The 16,990-nt window shown below is 39.1% G+C and overlaps 1 long non-coding RNA gene across 2 annotated transcripts; it reads left to right on the top strand.

The window, feature by feature from the left end:
* The first annotated feature begins 4,885 nt into the window (after positions 1–4,885).
* LOC103135580 (uncharacterized) lies at positions 4,886–9,764 on the top strand. Of its 2 annotated transcripts, none has more exons than XR_001661715.1 (5): positions 4,886–4,978; positions 5,264–5,372; positions 5,501–5,554; positions 5,621–5,693; positions 9,111–9,764. It is a non-coding gene; the product is annotated as an uncharacterized LOC103135580 (long non-coding RNA). The 2 variants fall into 2 exon arrangements; XR_001661716.1 differs by lacking the exon at positions 9,111–9,764 and adding an exon at positions 6,830–6,951.
* Positions 9,765–16,990: the final 7,226 nt, after the last annotated feature.

Here is a 16,990-nt window from a genome sequence, read left to right as displayed (position 1 = left end):
AGACAAAAGAACCAAAATGATTGCGTCATTCTGCTTTATCCTTACAAAGCCTGAACTCTTCTGCAGTTTTAGTGGCCCTGTAAGTTTTACATATAAAATAAACAATATCTTCAGGCGTTTATTTTACAGATGTGTTCATGTTCTCCCTCCTTGTGTGCTGCGTTCTTTCTTTTTGCCTTATTGAAAGCAAACCAAATTGCATCCAGCTCCAGCAGCCAGCCTGCCAGACGCAGCCCCCTTCGGCCTGCTGCAGATTTAAATTACTGTAATCAGTGGATGAATAGCAATCAGCAGCCTTGTATGAACTGCTGGCAGAACGCCTGACCCCCGGCTCTCTCCACCAATCAGACAGCAGCATCCCATTCATAGCTAATCACCACGTGCGTTGATAGCTTCACCACTTACCTACCTCACATGTGACGGAGGAAGCTCTTCTTCTCTGTCTTTTTGTGTCGTTGCTGACCGGATTGATGGGGGGGATAACGTTTAGAGAAGAAGCTGCTTCCTGAGGTGGCAGAGTGCGGTCTCCGAGGAAAAGAGTTCAAGTCTTTATAGTTTCCTTCTCCAATTTTGAATGTTTCGTTTCTATGTTTTTTTTTTGTTTTGTTTTTTTTCTGGTAATACTCTCAAAGTTTTAACACGGGCAGTTGCACAGGGTGCCATTAGTGGGTTGGGTGGTCACATGGGCAAGTATTAAATAAAAAGGTTTTTATTGCATTTTTTTCACGTGCAGTCAGTGAGGAGTTATGTGTTGGCATTAGAGTGAGCAGGTTACCAGGCTAGGCTGCACAGCAGCTCCCCCCTCCCACACTGGAGAGGATTTCCTGGTTGTTTAATATTTCTGGGCTTTCGGAGGCGAATGGTGATTTCAATCAGACTAGCAAGAAGCACCTCAGTGCTATGTTGAGCAATGTGCAACCAGGAAATTTCAAGAAATTACATCTTCACAGGCGGTATCAGTATCTGTTCATGTTTACGTCATGGAAACAGCCATGAAACAAACAGGCACCATATTATAAGTAACAAGGACGTGCAAACTGTCCAGTGAATCCACATGCATGAAAGCATTTCAAAACTTGTTCAATACACATCCGAAAAGAGAGGGATACATTTTATTTATCCTCTGATTGTGTGTGTGCCCCTTTCTAATGACACTCTGGGCATTTGTCAAAAACCTCCACTTATGAATATGAAATTTTATCGTATTAAAATCAGACAGAGCAGCAGCAGTGGCTTGTTTTTAACAAAACATAAATGCGGACTGGGGACAAAAATGTATTTAGCACAACTGACTATAGACCTTGCAAAATGTTGTTTTATATTTATATTCTGAATTTTAAAAGAATGAAGATTTAACCCACATCTGGGTGAATAAAGTGGCCGACTTTAGCAAATGACAGAAAAAGAGAGATAAGGCATGGATGGGGAATAAGTGGGGCCACAAACCCGTCCACCATGGCTGACGACGCCTCTGTGTCGAGCCTCCCACCCTCCCTTACACTCCTCTCTCTTTCTTACCCCCTGCCTCCGCCCGACTCCTACCCACGTTCTCCTCCCTGCCAGGGGTGGATCCCAGCGTTTATCTCCACCATCCAGCCCCAGTGTCTCCTAGCAACAGAACATGGACCATTTAACTGCTCCAGCATCCCTCGTTTTATCCAGCCAGTTCAAACATACAATATGCCAACTGCCTCTCATCCACGTTTTGTGCTTTTATTTCCCGTAAATTCTCCTCTGGGTCTGTTTGTTGGTGTTTTTCTTGTTCTACTTGTCTCCAAGGCAGGCCTGCGGCCCTCAAAGCATATCAGTGCCACACTTGAGGGCAGACTGACAGCCAGGAGAGGCTTTTCTGTCAGGATGTGTCTCTCCAGGAACCAGCAGGTGCACACACACACACACACGCACACGCACACACGCACACACAAAATCAATGGGGAAAGACATGACTTGGCCCTCAGTTTGAAAGGCCCTCGCAGAATCAATTAGCATTGAGATTAATGAAGCGCGTAATGAAGAGAGTGCTATCGCTCCTGCAGACAGGCAGAGAGATGATTGTGAATCTGCGCGAGGAAGACACACGCTGAAAAGGAACATCAAAGATATTCAAATAGCCACTTTGGCCTTTATGTTTTGCAAGAAAAGAGCCAAATTAAAAGCAGCACAGTTTTAAATAAACCTGCAATGTGTATGTAGATTAATATAATCACATTTACATATAAAAAGTGTCATTTAATACAACACATAATTAAAGATAAAATGATTGCATGGAAAGAAGGTTATTTTTATCTCTCGGTATCCATCAGTGCTAATATGCTGGAAGGAGATTGTTTCCGGAGCAGATAATCCTGAGTGATCCTGTCAAATAAATTATGCATTTAGTTAAATCTGACCAAAAGGTAATAAATTTACATTTTTAACATGAAACCAGCAGCGTTATCTGTCATCTGCGATAGTCTACAGTATAAACATAAACAAGGCTGAAAATGCCTTTGTTGACTCCACAGGCTCCATATTGTTAGAAATGAGACATACTGTCATTTTCAACAACATGACTGGAGACTGGAGGTGATCTTTTGAACTTTTGCTCCAAATTTGATATTTAATTATTTCATCAGAAGTTTGGGGTTATGAGTCCTACATGGTGACACTTAGGAAATTGTTCTTTTTTATGCATATTACTGACAGTAACAGAAAGCTCCTCAAAATCTGTAACTGCATCCTGGGTTTTATAGTATTTTCCAGTAATCAGAAACACACACTCTGGTTCATGCTCACATAGACAGATGCTCCATCCCCCCCACAAGTCTCACACACACAGAGAAACATTCAGAGTGACAGTCTGTCTCACGTCGAACAAATCTGACAAAGTAGGCACAAAGCGATGCCTTCACACTTCAAAAGAAGAATTGAAAGGGTTATGTGTGTTTATGCATGCCGGCGCATCATTCTGACACACACACACACACACACACACACACACCTTATCACTACGACACATTGACAATAGACAGCTTTTAGCCTGAAGCGGCATGTTGGTGCAGCCTTCCTCTTTTCAAAAATGCCACTGACGAAGGAGGAAGAGGAGGAGGAAGAGGAGGGCTCAACATGACTCATGACTCTGGACCAATGCCCCCCCAACACACACATATACACAGCAAATGCATCAGTACTCTGACAGTCCTACAACTTGATTACTCATCAAACACACCCACTCCAAACCCTCCAGAGATACATGAGTTTTATTTTGTTGTTACTGTTTCTCTTTATTTTTATTGGAGCTACTTCATTCAAAAATGAAAGGGAAAGACAAGAGAGAAAAAGTCATGAAAAAGTAGAAAGAATAGTCAAAAGGAACAATGGGGGAGAGAAAAAAAGAAAAGAACGGGAAAGGACAGAAACCAAAGAAAAAAAGAAAATAAAAGGAGAGAAAAGAGAAGAGGAGAAAAGAAGAGACACAAAAAGGAAAGGAAAGAAAATCAAGATGGGAACTAAAAAGTAGTTCTTGTGAAATAAAACAAGAAGAAATAAAAGGATATAAAGTTTGGAAAATCCAAGAAAGAAATGAAGATTGAAAAGGACAAAAAATAGCATAAATACAAAAGGAAAAGCACAAAAGAAAAATAGAGAGAAAACAGAAACGGAACTGAGAAAGCTCCAAACTAAACGACATCCGAAGCTGCAACTATGTCTTTAAAATTTCCAGGTCTTCCTTTAGCAAAAAATCATGATCAAATCTCATGAAGAGCCACGTCCTCTCCACACTCATCATTTCATTGTCTCGGCTGTCTCATTATTTACAACACGAGTGTAAAGAAACACACAGAGTAGCGCCCCCTCCTCCTCTGGGGGGGCTTTTCCTGACCGCAGCTTCAGGAGGTTGGGACAAGATGTGGGTGGACAGCAGCAGAGATGACAGCGCCGTGCCGGAGGACACAGTCTGTCTTAGATCTGTGTGTGAGTCATGGCGGGGGGGAAACCCCATAGTCTGATGATGATGATGATGATGATGATGATGATGATGTTTTGTTGTAGCAGACAGACGGGACAGGGGTCTTCATTCAGCTACAGACAGGCTGGGACAGAAGACAGGAAAACAAGCATTCAGCATTTGAAGTAAAGCAAACAAAATTTTGATCAAATAAATCATATACTACATTTATGTTTAATTAAGCACCAAAATAAAAATAATTTGTGGCCGTCTGCAAAAACTGACAAAACACAGGAATTGCATCACTGACTGGCTCACATCTTCCTATAAGGAGGCGTAGCAAAAATTAGAAAGTGGAGTAAAAAAACGCAAAATCATTTTTAGTCCATGTCCTTTTTCAAACAGTCGTTTTACAGCGTCAAGTAAAAAGAATCCAAAAAACAAAACAAAAAAACTTTTGAAAGTTCTTACCATTTCCCAGAAACATATTAACCTTAAAGCGTAATATTTACCCTTTAGGTTAGATGCATATTTTCAATGCTTTTGCAAGAAAATTCAAGTGGAGTTGGGGAGTTCAAGAAATATATAAACTCTTGAAATGTCTTAAAAACATATATTTCAACGGGAAAGTTACGTGAAAACTATTATCCTGCAACTCCACCGAGTTACGGAGCTGAAGGAGAGCAGCAGTGTCCAGGTGAACACGATCAACTGATTAACTATGTTATCACATTGTGAGGGCTGCAGATTTACTGACAGACTAAAACAGCATTAAATGAAATGTGACGAGGCTGGGAGTTGGGAAAAATGTTGGTAAAACGTTCACAGTTTATTCAGTCATAAACTGAAGGGATGGTTTGTGTCAGACAAAATGATTTTTCTTTGATTGAATGACTGTTAAAACCTCAAATATGAGACTGCTGATAAACTTTTATATGTTTTACAGTTAATGTGAGATGTTGAATAAAGGTTAGTCTAACTGATCTCTCTCTCAGTCCAGAAGCAGCTGCTGTGATGTTCAACACTTAACCAGCTCTGAAGCTGCATGAGGTAAACGTCTTACTTCCTCTGTTGCAATTTCAGAACCTCAAGTAGACATAAACATTGTTTTGATTAATTTCCACTCTGAAGTTCTATCATAGTGATCTATGTGTGTGTGATGCCACTTTGTAAGAGTAAAATTAACATCCCGCCTGGTCCACAACGTGAGAATGTCCCATCAATAAAATCCTCCTTCATGATGTCATTAATCATCTTCGCTATAGCAGTCTGTCAGTGATGGATTTAAATGCACCTCGAGACGGTGGGAAAACAAACGCTGTGTTTGCCTCACAGTGAAAGAGGCGGCAGGATCTGAAGATGATAATGAAGAAACAGCAGCTCTGCTCCATCAGTCAGTGTAACTTTCAGTGTTGACTGCAGATTCAGAGCTTTGAGGAAAAATGTAAGCTTTTTGTGTGTTTTTGTTGCGACAGAGGCTTTTACCTGTCTCAGCCTTACGATCGTCATAAGAAATCTTAAAATATGTTTTTTTTTCCATAAAAGTATCCCATTGCTCCTTTGCCAATACAGATCTGCGTTAACACGATGATGTCAAACTTACTGTGCTTCCTTGCACTGGTTAGGGTAAGTCAACATTTTTTCTCGCATGTGAAAATACATGCAAACATATGTGCAATTATACAACCGTAGATATTTGAGAAGCAGAAGAAGAGCTTCTGGAACAACCAACAGGAAGGCAGCAACTGGATGCTGCTCCTCTGAGGTCAGTTACTGATTTTTAAGTCTTTGTAAGGACTGTATGTTGTCATTTAGGTTTTTTCTGGATTATCATTCCTCACAAGCTAAATAGTGCTGGTGATGGCAAAGCAGTGACAAAAATTTTATTGCTATTACTTAAAGTTGCAAGTTAAATTGAGTCTTTGTGAGCAGAGCTCAGCATCTGGTAATGTAATACCATTCCCTGTTGCTAGTCTGCAGTGTTACATCAAGCCTCCTCCTCTCAAAGTCAATCTTTCCCTTTCTCTGATTCTTTCTTTGTCTCTCGCTGTGTCTCTCTGTGTCTGAGACATGAGACGACATCAGACACACACGCGAGCACACACACACACACACAAAAGAAAAAAAAACATTCACACTCCTCTCTCATTGCTCTGCCTCCCAATTTTTGTGACCATGGCAACTATCTTGGAATATAGCCTGTGGATACATTCACTATTACCAGGTCACTGCCTCACAGCCTATCTGTCCTCCCATTCACACACACAAACACACACACACACACACATACACGCCCAGGCTCCTTCTAGCCGCTGTCGGCTCTAATCATCGGCCACTGAGGAGGCACAAAGCTTAAAAGAGAGACGAAAGAAAAACTACCATGGCAACAAATTTGAGGCAATTTCAGTAATAATATGAATTAGACTCCAAGCTGAATTATGTTTTGCAGGAAAGGAAAAAGCTCTCCACTTTTCTTTTGAAGCCATGTGAATGCAAAAAAGAAAAAAAGAAAAAAAGAAAACACTGCTGTGTATCTGTTTGTGTGTATGCCTGCTGCTAAATGCAGAAAATCTGAGTTTGATTTTGTCTTTAAGGCAGTTCAGATGAAAACATTCTGCTACAAAATGACCCTGTATCTATTCCAAGATGTCTCCTATATTCATCTGGCCAAAATAGGACACACACACACACACACACACACACACACACACGCACACACACACACAAATATATAGAGAGTAATACACACATAGTTGCTCATTCAGAATGAATGTCTGAGCATAAATGGCAGCTGGCAATACAGGCTTAGCCAAGCATGAAAATCAACATAAATTCCCACTCGGCTGGAGCTCGATGCCCCGATGTGGCGCTCGCCTGCGACCTCGTGTCCACTTTCCCCAGACACCTCTTCTCACGGCGGAGCAGAGAGACGCGCCACTTCCTGAGGCGGAAGTAATATCTGAAAGCTCTGCAACAGAACAGAGCGGATCTGAGATGATCTAAAGTGGAAGACGGCAACGAATCTGAGATACAGATACTGACATAATATCCACCTCAGCTGTTTGCAGCGGTTAGTTTTTCAGTCTGAGTCTGATACAGGACTTATGAAGATGTATTTAGTGGACAGTAATTAGTCTTACATGCGCAAAGAATTTCCTGTTTCTCTGGTTAAAAACATCCTTTGTCTTTATCATGTTGACATTAAATTTGAATGATTTTGATTCTCAACCACTCACAAAAAAATCAACTGCAGCTGGAATTATATTACACCCTTTGAAAATTATTATTATTATTACAAATTAAAGCATGAAATAATTCAGATGCATGTTTTTTTTTTAAATAACAATTCAATGGTTTCTGTGTTTCAACACAGAAAGTACACCTGGTTCAGTGATTCTGTGTTTCTGGTGACAGTAAATAGTCGCACTGAGTCAGGTTCTCCTGGAGGTTTTTTTTTTCTGTTAAACAGGAGTTTTCCTTTCTACTGTTGCCACATGCATGCTCAGGGGGATTGCTGCAAAAATGGACTTGGTCTAGCTTAGCTACACGCTGATGAAGGAGAAGTGATTGTTGTAAAGTCTGCCCAGTCAACTGGGCGTCCAGGAATAGAAAATGTTTCTACCAGTTGCTGTGTTAACATGTTCAATCAGTTCAAATTACAACTGAAGTCAAGTTTATTTTTTATAGACAAAGTACACAGCCTTGGTGTAATGGTTTTACTGAATCATGTGGCCATTTTCTCAGGTAGTGATTCACTTCATAGTTCCCTTCATACACAACATAACTTAAATAGTCAAGTTTTGGTCTACAGAAGATGTCTCTGCAGCTGGTTGCTCAGGTCTTTAATACCTCCATAAAATGTATACATGAAACGACAGTAGGAGAGACATGGGATCTGGAGATATTGTTCATTGTTCTCACATCACTGATTTACTGTTTGTACAAGGACTCAGTTGTCCCTTTTCTAATCAAGAAAGTGTTTTTGTTTTTTGATGTTTATTTCAAAAGTTTTATGTATTTTGTGCAAAATTGAAGAAAAAAAAAAGAAAAGAAAATTGTTTTTTATTATTAAAATAAAATAAAGAGCATATTTTGAAAATTTACCCAAAGCACAAAATATTTTATTTCACTTCCCAAGTTGGCTTTATGGCTCTACACAAATTTCATTTTGGATAATAATGGAAAAATAATGCAAAGTTTACTCTCTACCAAGTTAAAAGATGTGCGTGAATTTTAAGTTTTCAAACTTTCAAATAATATTTCCCACATCGTCTCTTTGGGTCCTACATTAACTCAATTTATTACCTTGACAGAGCAGCTTGATAGTAGCTGATGAGATGGGAATCCTAATCTACTGAAAAAAAAGCCCCCGTGATTTCCTTTCATATTACAACAAACCTGTAGTGTCATAAATTTGAAGAGATCTGCAATAGCTGAAGTAGGATTTAGAGGCTCAATAAAGAAAATCATGGATGCTTTTTTATCAGCAGATCGAGATCCTCATCTTACCAGCGACTTTCAAGCTGCTATGTTGGTGTAATTGAGTTGATGTAGGACCCAAAGAGAAGCTGTAGGAATAATAATTTGAAAGTTTGAAAATTTGCAGAAATTGAGAATCAATTAGCCGGAAGAACAAAAGAGCTGCAGGAGGGACAGAAAGTGTGAGAACATCATGGTAACAACAAGAGAATCTGGTGACAAATGAATAAATTAGAGAGCGATAATGGAAGGAATGATTTGTAGAACCAACAGGCTAGTCTAATTAGATGAATGTGCTCCAGCTGTGAGGGTTTATGAATTGGGGGGACTGAGGTTACACTACAAAATGGACTGAGAATCAGACAAGAACAGCTTTTTAAAAAGTACCTAAATTCTGTTTTCGTACAGAACAGAATGAATCTCCAGCACTGGCGTTCTGTGACTGCTGGGGATGGGGGGGAAAAAATCTGTGACATGCCTGCATGTCTCTGCGCTGTGCTGCAGCCTGCACTTCTTCCTCTAGCTCCCCCACTGAGGGATGCAGGTGCATCAACCGTGGGTGGGCGCTCGTGATTCCCACATGAGCAGGAATTCAGCCATCAGAGACACGCGCTCGGTCAGAAGCGAAATAAAATGCCAACAGTTGTGTAATCATCTCACATCAGTGAATCATCTGTTGTTTTTCCTCCCCCTCTGACTGCAGACGGGAGCATCAGGGCTGCAATCTAAACATACTGTGCTGCAGGATGAAAAGCGGCAGAGGAGGAAGTCGGAGGAGCTGAAGGCTCTGACTTCTCCAGGCAAATCTGCTGCAAAGACACGAGCAAATTTAATCACGAAGGATCATTCATTGTTGCTTTTTATGACTCTTTAAATAAAAGAAATTTTAATGCTATGAACCTAGAGCATCGTTGAACATATTTAAAAGAATAACAATGAACTTAGTAGACCAAATGACATGCTTGTTTTTCTGGAAAATGTTTTGTACGAATATCAGAGAAATGAAAAGAAATCTGTTGATTCATCACCAACCTGCAAGGTTGTGCAGAGTATTATTTTTTTTTATATTTAACTTCTTTAATTTTCTATTTCTTTTAAATCCAGCTTGAAGAAGAAAATAATAGCAGATAAGTATGAGTTTAATGTTGCTCAAATCAATATCACAAGTACTTTCTGTTAAGAAGTTGAGATCCACGTCACATCTATTCCTCTTGTGTTTACTTAGAGGTGAAAATCTGAAACCTGTTTTTTTTTTCAATGTGTACTGATGATGAACTTTAGAATCTGTGCTTTCATTAAGAGATCATGTTTTTAACATAAAAAGGAAGTTCACACATTAAAAATGTGTATTCTTCATAGAAATCTTTTCTTTGTCTGTGCTTTATATGGTTTTTGTAATCTTTTAATTGGATGAAATTTGAGGCTTTGTCAAAGTTTCATAAAGTGATGTACCTTCATCTGTTGAGTTATACATTTAAGAAAATGGGGAAAAAATGAATTAAAAAACTTATCAGCTCTGTCTCTTTTTGACATGAGGTCAAGATTAGCAGGTTTGTAAAAAGAAATTAAAGGAGCATTGCTGTTAAAAAGGAAAGTTTGCGAAACAGTTCAAATTACAAATAAATTGCAATCTCTGAAATTAAGTTTATATGTGAAGAAATGAATACCACATGAAATGCGGGCACTGCATTTCATGTGGGCACTGGCCTCTGAAATGCAGAGGCCAGTGCAACGCCGCCGTTTTCTCTTGAAAAAGAGCTGCAATTATCTTTAGCTAATCCAGAAAACTGCACTCGAACTTTTCTTGCTCCTTTCACCCTAATGAATGCAGCAGCTGCTGGAGAGCGGAGAAGAGGAGGATAAAAGAGAATGAAGGGCGATGCCATAAATTCATTTTGGTCATTTAGAAATATACAATGAAGATGCAGCTGTTGCTACAAATAAAACAAGAGGACTCTGTTTCTCAATTTTATTTTTCTTCGGTGAATGTCGGAGAATTCAGAAAACGAGAGGCAAGTAGAGGAAGAGCCTCTGGGAATACTCAAAGAGTTGGGCAAGATTTGTGGAGGACCAGCAATAATATCAAAAAAATATTATTGACAGAAACATTTTGATGTAGACCACCATTTAGTAGTGAGTCCAGGTAGTAACTTCAGATCACTTGCACAATTAGGTCAGAAAATAGCAAAGTGTAAAAACTTTTTATGATACAAATCAAATCTTGTGATTGAAACAACATTCTGCATAGTACACAGTGTGAAAAGCAGAATCTCTTACATTGTTTAAGTATTTCATTCTCTTTCCACTTTTCATTTTGAATCAGTCTGCACTACCGTTAACCTTTCAACCTGACTAAGAGATGTTCGCTTATGGACAGAAAGAAGAGAAAGCCAGAACTGTAAACTCCAAAAGCTTTAAGTTTGAAACGTTTTGTTTAAAGTTACTATGCACGCTAACTGTGAGGTAGAAGTCTAAGCAGTTTGTGTCCAGGATGTGTGGGGTCTGCAGAGATGCTGCCCTTTTCATGACCCTAGAGCTGTACAAGTCCTGGATGGAGAAAAGGTCAGCTCTGATGACCTTTTCTGTGTTGACCCTCGCTGCAGACTTGAATGTTTGTCTGTCCCTGTCCTGTTCAGACCAATGACTCTGGCATTTTCCACAAAATTCAGGAGAGGTGCAGTTTACTGCCATGAATGAGATAAAAAAAAAACAGTGAGTGAGCTCTACACACAAAGAGGAGGAGAGAATGTGGAATGAAATGAAAAGTGAGGCAGCATTGAGGGCAATACCGGCTTGTGTGTGAGGAGAGAAAGGGTAAGGAGCAGCTATGGAGCTGTTTAATATTGTTTGCTGTTTATCTCTACTAAACAGAAGCACACAATAGAGATGGTATCTTCATCCACCTGTGGGTGAGAAACATTTCAGATGATGATGGAAATGCGATAAACTACATTTAAGATTGAATTACAGGGAATATCTGCTGCTGCAGGATGGGCAGCAGGAGGAAGGCGTTCCTGTTCTTAAAAGAATGTAAACAAAGTAATTTAAAGACAATATCCCCCCACTTTACACATTAATAAATCTAATTCTACATTTTAAAAATCTCTTAGGCAAAAGTTTGTTTTCTTCTCATTTTTTAATGAAAGACACAGTTGACGGATCGTCCCAGCAATGTTGAAACTTTGGGCTTTCCTTCTCTTAAATTAAAATCATGGAGGTTTGAATTGGTTTTGCAGATAGTCGTGTGTAAAAAAATAATTGGTTTGGATGAGATTTTTATTTTTATTTGAATCCCCCGTAATCTGTTAAAATATCCATGTTGATTCTTTCAGAAAATGTCAATTCTGAAAATAAAATCTCTTCTTCGTGATGTGTGCCGTATTCAGCTCTCCAGAGGGCCAGCATCTGTGCTTCAGATATAATTAATGGCATTGACAATCAACAAGATTATGAAGACATTAAAGTTGCACATCTCCATGACACTATATGAATGCAAAATGTGGTAAACACTGCATGTAATGCAGTACTCAGTGTGATAGGAACTAAAATTATTCAACTGTTCACTGGAGACCTGAAGCGAATGCTGTGTTTGGAGAGGCGGGCGGACGCTGACAGGAGCTGATTTGTGTTTCTGTCAAACCTCGAAGATAGACGACCTGGAGAAAAATAGCATCAGGAATGTGGCCGACCTGATTTGCATATCACAGTTTGCAGTTATCGGCGAAATCAGCCTCTTTCTTTACATTTCTCAGATTTCCCTCAGGCGTACAATATGTTTTATCTGGGAACGTAACCTGGGAAAAATATTGTTGCGACCTTGGATGTAGGAGAATGCGTGTTTATGTGTGCATCTCGTGTATACACGAGATGCACACATGTGTGTGTGTGTGTGTGTGTGTGTGTGTGTGTGTGTGTGTGTGTGTGTGTGTATCCAGATTGCCTTCTGCAGTCATGCATGTGTTTCTCATTGTTCTTCTGAAATTGTACATGAGGGAGAGCAGAAAGCGATCGGCAGTGGATTGTAGACAGGCAGGTCACACACAGGGAAGGCCTGAGGGACGGAGTCGATTTGAACCTGAGAGGCTCAGTTTATTGATAGGTTTGTACGGGACGTTCTGCTGCAGCCGCTCTTTGGAACTAGCTTGCTGTTGCACAACAGAGACAGAAAACAGCAGGATAAAATTACCTCTAATGTGTCAGTGAAGAAGGATGAAAATGTTATTTACTGTGTGTTTAAATTTTTTCTAAATCTGCTATTTGTCTGAGTCATATAATAAGGCATAAATGTGTTTTATGCCTTGTCTTAGCAGGTATTAGCGCAACATAAGATTAAACTACTGTATAATTAATAAAAAATCATATTACATTTATTTAGTTCATCTACATATCAATCTGGAGTGAATCAACCTTACATAAAATTATGGCCAGTTCATCTGGTTTCCAACACCAGACCTGTCTGGATGAAGTTGCAGAAAAGTTACTAACAGATAAGCACAAATTTGTCCCATGTGGACGACTGGCAAGAAGAAAGACATTGGCAAAAAAAAAAAAATGCCATTAGCAGTTTTTTACCAGCTGTGTAGAAAGTAAAGAAAACATGTGGGAGATGACAATTTGGTCAAAGGAGACCAAAAATAAACTTTTTGGGGCTGTAAGATGCAGTGTGTGGTGAAAAACTGAAAATTGAAAGATCTAATATTTTCCAAAGACTTTATATGTACACATAAAATAAATCAAATATTACTGAACTATTTTATAATTTCAGAATGCTATGTGTGAAAAGCTGTTGGAGACATTGTCTAAGATTTTAAACACTTTTCCATCAAAATTGCCTCACATTAAGAGATGGGCAGAGAGTATTGTACCTGACCCATCATTTCAATGGGTAATCAATAATTTCAACATGAGAGGTTCAGCTCCAGTGAAGAATGTTTCAGGATATGAAAGAGTCTCTACTAACCACCAAAATATGTCCTCCTGAGGGGATACTTTGCCAAATCAGGAAGCGACCACTGCAGAGTTTGTGCGACATCAACAGAATCTGGTTAGAAGTGGGCGAGGTTGGGTCAAAGTGCATCTAATGAAAACTGTTGGTACCACAGACAAGAAAGAAACAAAGGAAAGCCATTTAAACATTGAGGACAGACATCATTTCTGTAGGAAGCACAATAATTTACAGCAAAAGACTAGTTTAGAGAGATTTTCTTCATTATTTTTTGACATTTGGAAATAGTTTGCAGAAGTTAAAGGGGTGCACTACATAGGAATAGACACCAAAAAAAAAGATAAAGTGCAGCACAATATTTTGGGCGAGCCTCACAAAGACAAATGTTGATTTTAAAAAATAAAGTATAATATCAAACCCTAACTCCATTTGTGCAACTGTGCTGTCGGAACATGATCCTTCCCTCTCTTCTTTTAAAACAAATGTTTTAAATATTAATACTATCATAGAACTGACAGACGAAAACAGCTCAACTAATCCAAACATACTCTAAGACTAAGCTTTGTCGCTGGAAATTTTAATCACATTTCACATATGATGATACTGACCTATTACAATAGTCTGCAGCCAAACGATTATAGCTCTTCAAGGACAGAAGCACCTTTTGGAGTCTGCATGGCTTCTGTATTTGTGCAACGTCTCACACATCAGCCAAGAAATCAATAGTAACATCTATTCTCCGTGTGCGCGTTGCGTATTGTTTGTGTGTCTCTGTGTGTGTTTTTGTGTGTCTGAGCTCATGATAAGTGCCAGAGTATTTTTCCCCCCTCCTGCTCTTGATTGTGCTGCTGACAATAGCAGTTAATGACAAGCCCAGAGTGGCTGCACAGTTCGACTGTGGGGGGAGGAGGACTGACGTGGAGGAGGGAAAGAAATGCATTTTCAAAAGCAAAGGTGGTTTTTATTCATAAACCTGTGTGCAACGTGGCCAGCGGTTGCCTTTTTTAAGCTCTGAGCACTCACCGTGAGTGCTGCGACTTTCAATTAAAGCAGAGCCATTTGAAGGCCCCGCCGACATCACAGCAGCAGAACAAAAAGCTTTCAGCAGGTTGTGAACGTAGTCAATTGCAAACAAGATGTGCATTTCAATGAATCATTCAGGCTGGATGGGGAGAGGAAATGGAGGGGTTACACTAATAAAAACACAGTGATGCATGTGTTGGACCAAACAAAGACTCGGCGTTATTTCTATGAAAGGGATTCCCTGTATTGCTCCATTAATCGTGTTTCATTAGTGATTGATTTGATTTAAAAAAAAAATAAACAACTTCTGCCAGAAGAAGCACATGTATATTTTTTAGAAATATAAAGAGCATACTTCTAAAAAAAAACATACTTCTTTAGAACAAATCTACAAAATATAAAATTGCATCTTCCTATGTCTTTCTGGCAGCAGTCAGTCACTCCACGTTGGTATTTTGGATCATTTCGCTCAGCTTGTTTTGCTACATTTAGTGCATGTTATACAGAGATGTGTTCTTTTTAAACGTACTCACAAAGATTCTTGAAAGGTTTTGGCTGGTTTTTGCTTAGATCAATGCATTTAAGACTATATTTGATTTTCTTTTGTTGTGTAAATTGAGAGTCACAGCTTTATTTTAATACCTAATGCATATATTTTATTTTACTCATATTAATGTGTTGAAACTGCATACTTTGTTTTTGGAAATAAAATTAAATATTCTGGTTAATTTAGCAAAAATGTAATTAATTCAACACAAATATTGCAACATATTATTGAGCACTTGTTTTGTTTAAGACCGATGTCAAAAGATAATGATATTTCTTCTCCACATTTAGTTTAATCAGTTGCAAATTCTTAACTCAGTGTTTTGAATGTGGCTTAAAATGATTGAAATGGTATTTGTTTAATCAAACATAGAGCTAAATGCTGAAGAGAAGGCTAAAAACAGGGAGTATGAGAACTGGGGAGAGTGATTACTGACTGAGGACAGGTGCAGTGATTGCTGATGGGAGACAGGTGGGGACTATGAGGAAAGTACCAAGAGAATTTACAAAAGATATGAACAGACTCAGAAACTAAACAAATAAAACACAGGATGATTAAAAGTCAAGCAAATGGTATTTGTTTCTTGAGATTAGGCACTGTAAGATATATCACTGTTCTTTTCTTATCATATTGCCTTATCTATCAAACACAAATGTCTGTGCTCAGAGACTGTTTTGGAGTCTATGGTTGCCTAAAGTTTAACAGAGAGATTATTTGTTTGTAAAAACAGTGAATGCGCGCAACTTGCCTGCAGCAGGAGCAGGCGGGCTTTTAAACGCTCACTGGTTGCCATGGTAACCCGCACTTATCTTTCTGTTTTAATGTTAGCTAGCATGTAGTGCTAGTCAGCGTACTGCAATGTTTTAATTTAGATTTTTTTTATTTTTATTTTTTTTATTGTACTTTATCCTCCAAGGGTCCAAAGTGTGAGGGGACTCTACTCTGAACAGCTTGCAGTAAGTTTAAATGACATTTGCAACTTATAAATGTAATTAAAGCCAACAAACTATTATGTAAATATTGCAGGCAAACATTGAATAAATCTAATTTTAAAATGGTTCTAATATTTATTTTGAATTTTTTTTTTTTAAAGAAAGACTATCTTGTTAAAACGTGCAGTGTCAGATGGTACAGACGGACTCTTCTATGGCTGCATCTCATCCCTGTGAGAGCCGACAAGCTGTCACTGCTTTCATGACATCAAACTTTAATGAGAACAAAACTGTTCCACATCAGGAGAGCAGCCTCTAAGGTCTGCTCCTCCATTGACTCTGCTCTCTGCTCACACATGTACAAACATCCTCAGAGTGTAAATACAGTAAGGAGTTCTTACGGAAGTCGGGTAGATCAAATGTGATGGGTATTGATTATTTAGCCTCACCTAAATCCCTGATCAACTCAGGGAACGTCGATATTTTTGTTGTAACATAGATGCACTTCCAAATTAGGCCTGATAATAGCAGGACGTGGTAATGAACAGTCGAGTCTTTGAATGCAGCACTTAAAAAAAAACAAAAAACAAAAACAAAAAACAAAAAAACAATTAGCTCTGTTTCTTGAAACATTTCATCAGACTTGCCTGCGGGCAGGCGTCAGATGTTCAGCAGAAACCCGGAGACAAACACATCATGCATGTTCAGATCAGGTCTGTGTTTGTTGACGGCTCGGATTTCTTTTTTTTCTTTCTTTCTTTCTTTCTTTTCTCCAACAGCGACGGCGGCGGTGAGAAGCGGTGTGTGTGGAAAAATCGATGGCAAGGCTGTGTGCCAGCTCCCGGGGCCATGCGGGTCCCAGCGGACCGGCTCCGTTTATTGTGCTCAAAAAAAAAGGCAATTACAATGTTAATGTGTCGCAGCAGGAGAGTGGACCCGGGAAGGAGGACAAGAAAGGTTGATGGAGAGAGCAGAGTCACTGTGGGTTAACAGCAAAACGGCGTCTGGGGAGCGCTTCAGAGGAACGATAAACTCACAGTACACGATAGATAGATAGATAGATAGATAGATAGATAGATAGATAGATAGATAGATAGATAGATAGATAGATAGATAGATAGATAGATAGATAGATA

Source organism: Poecilia formosa, unplaced genomic scaffold (assembly GCF_000485575.1).
Source record: "Poecilia formosa unplaced genomic scaffold, Poecilia_formosa-5.1.2 Scaffold2, whole genome shotgun sequence".
In the NCBI taxonomy this organism is placed as follows: domain Eukaryota; kingdom Metazoa; phylum Chordata; class Actinopteri; order Cyprinodontiformes; family Poeciliidae; genus Poecilia; species Poecilia formosa.
Note: the sequence above shows the minus strand (reverse complement) of the source record. Positions and strands in the feature narration are given on the sequence as shown.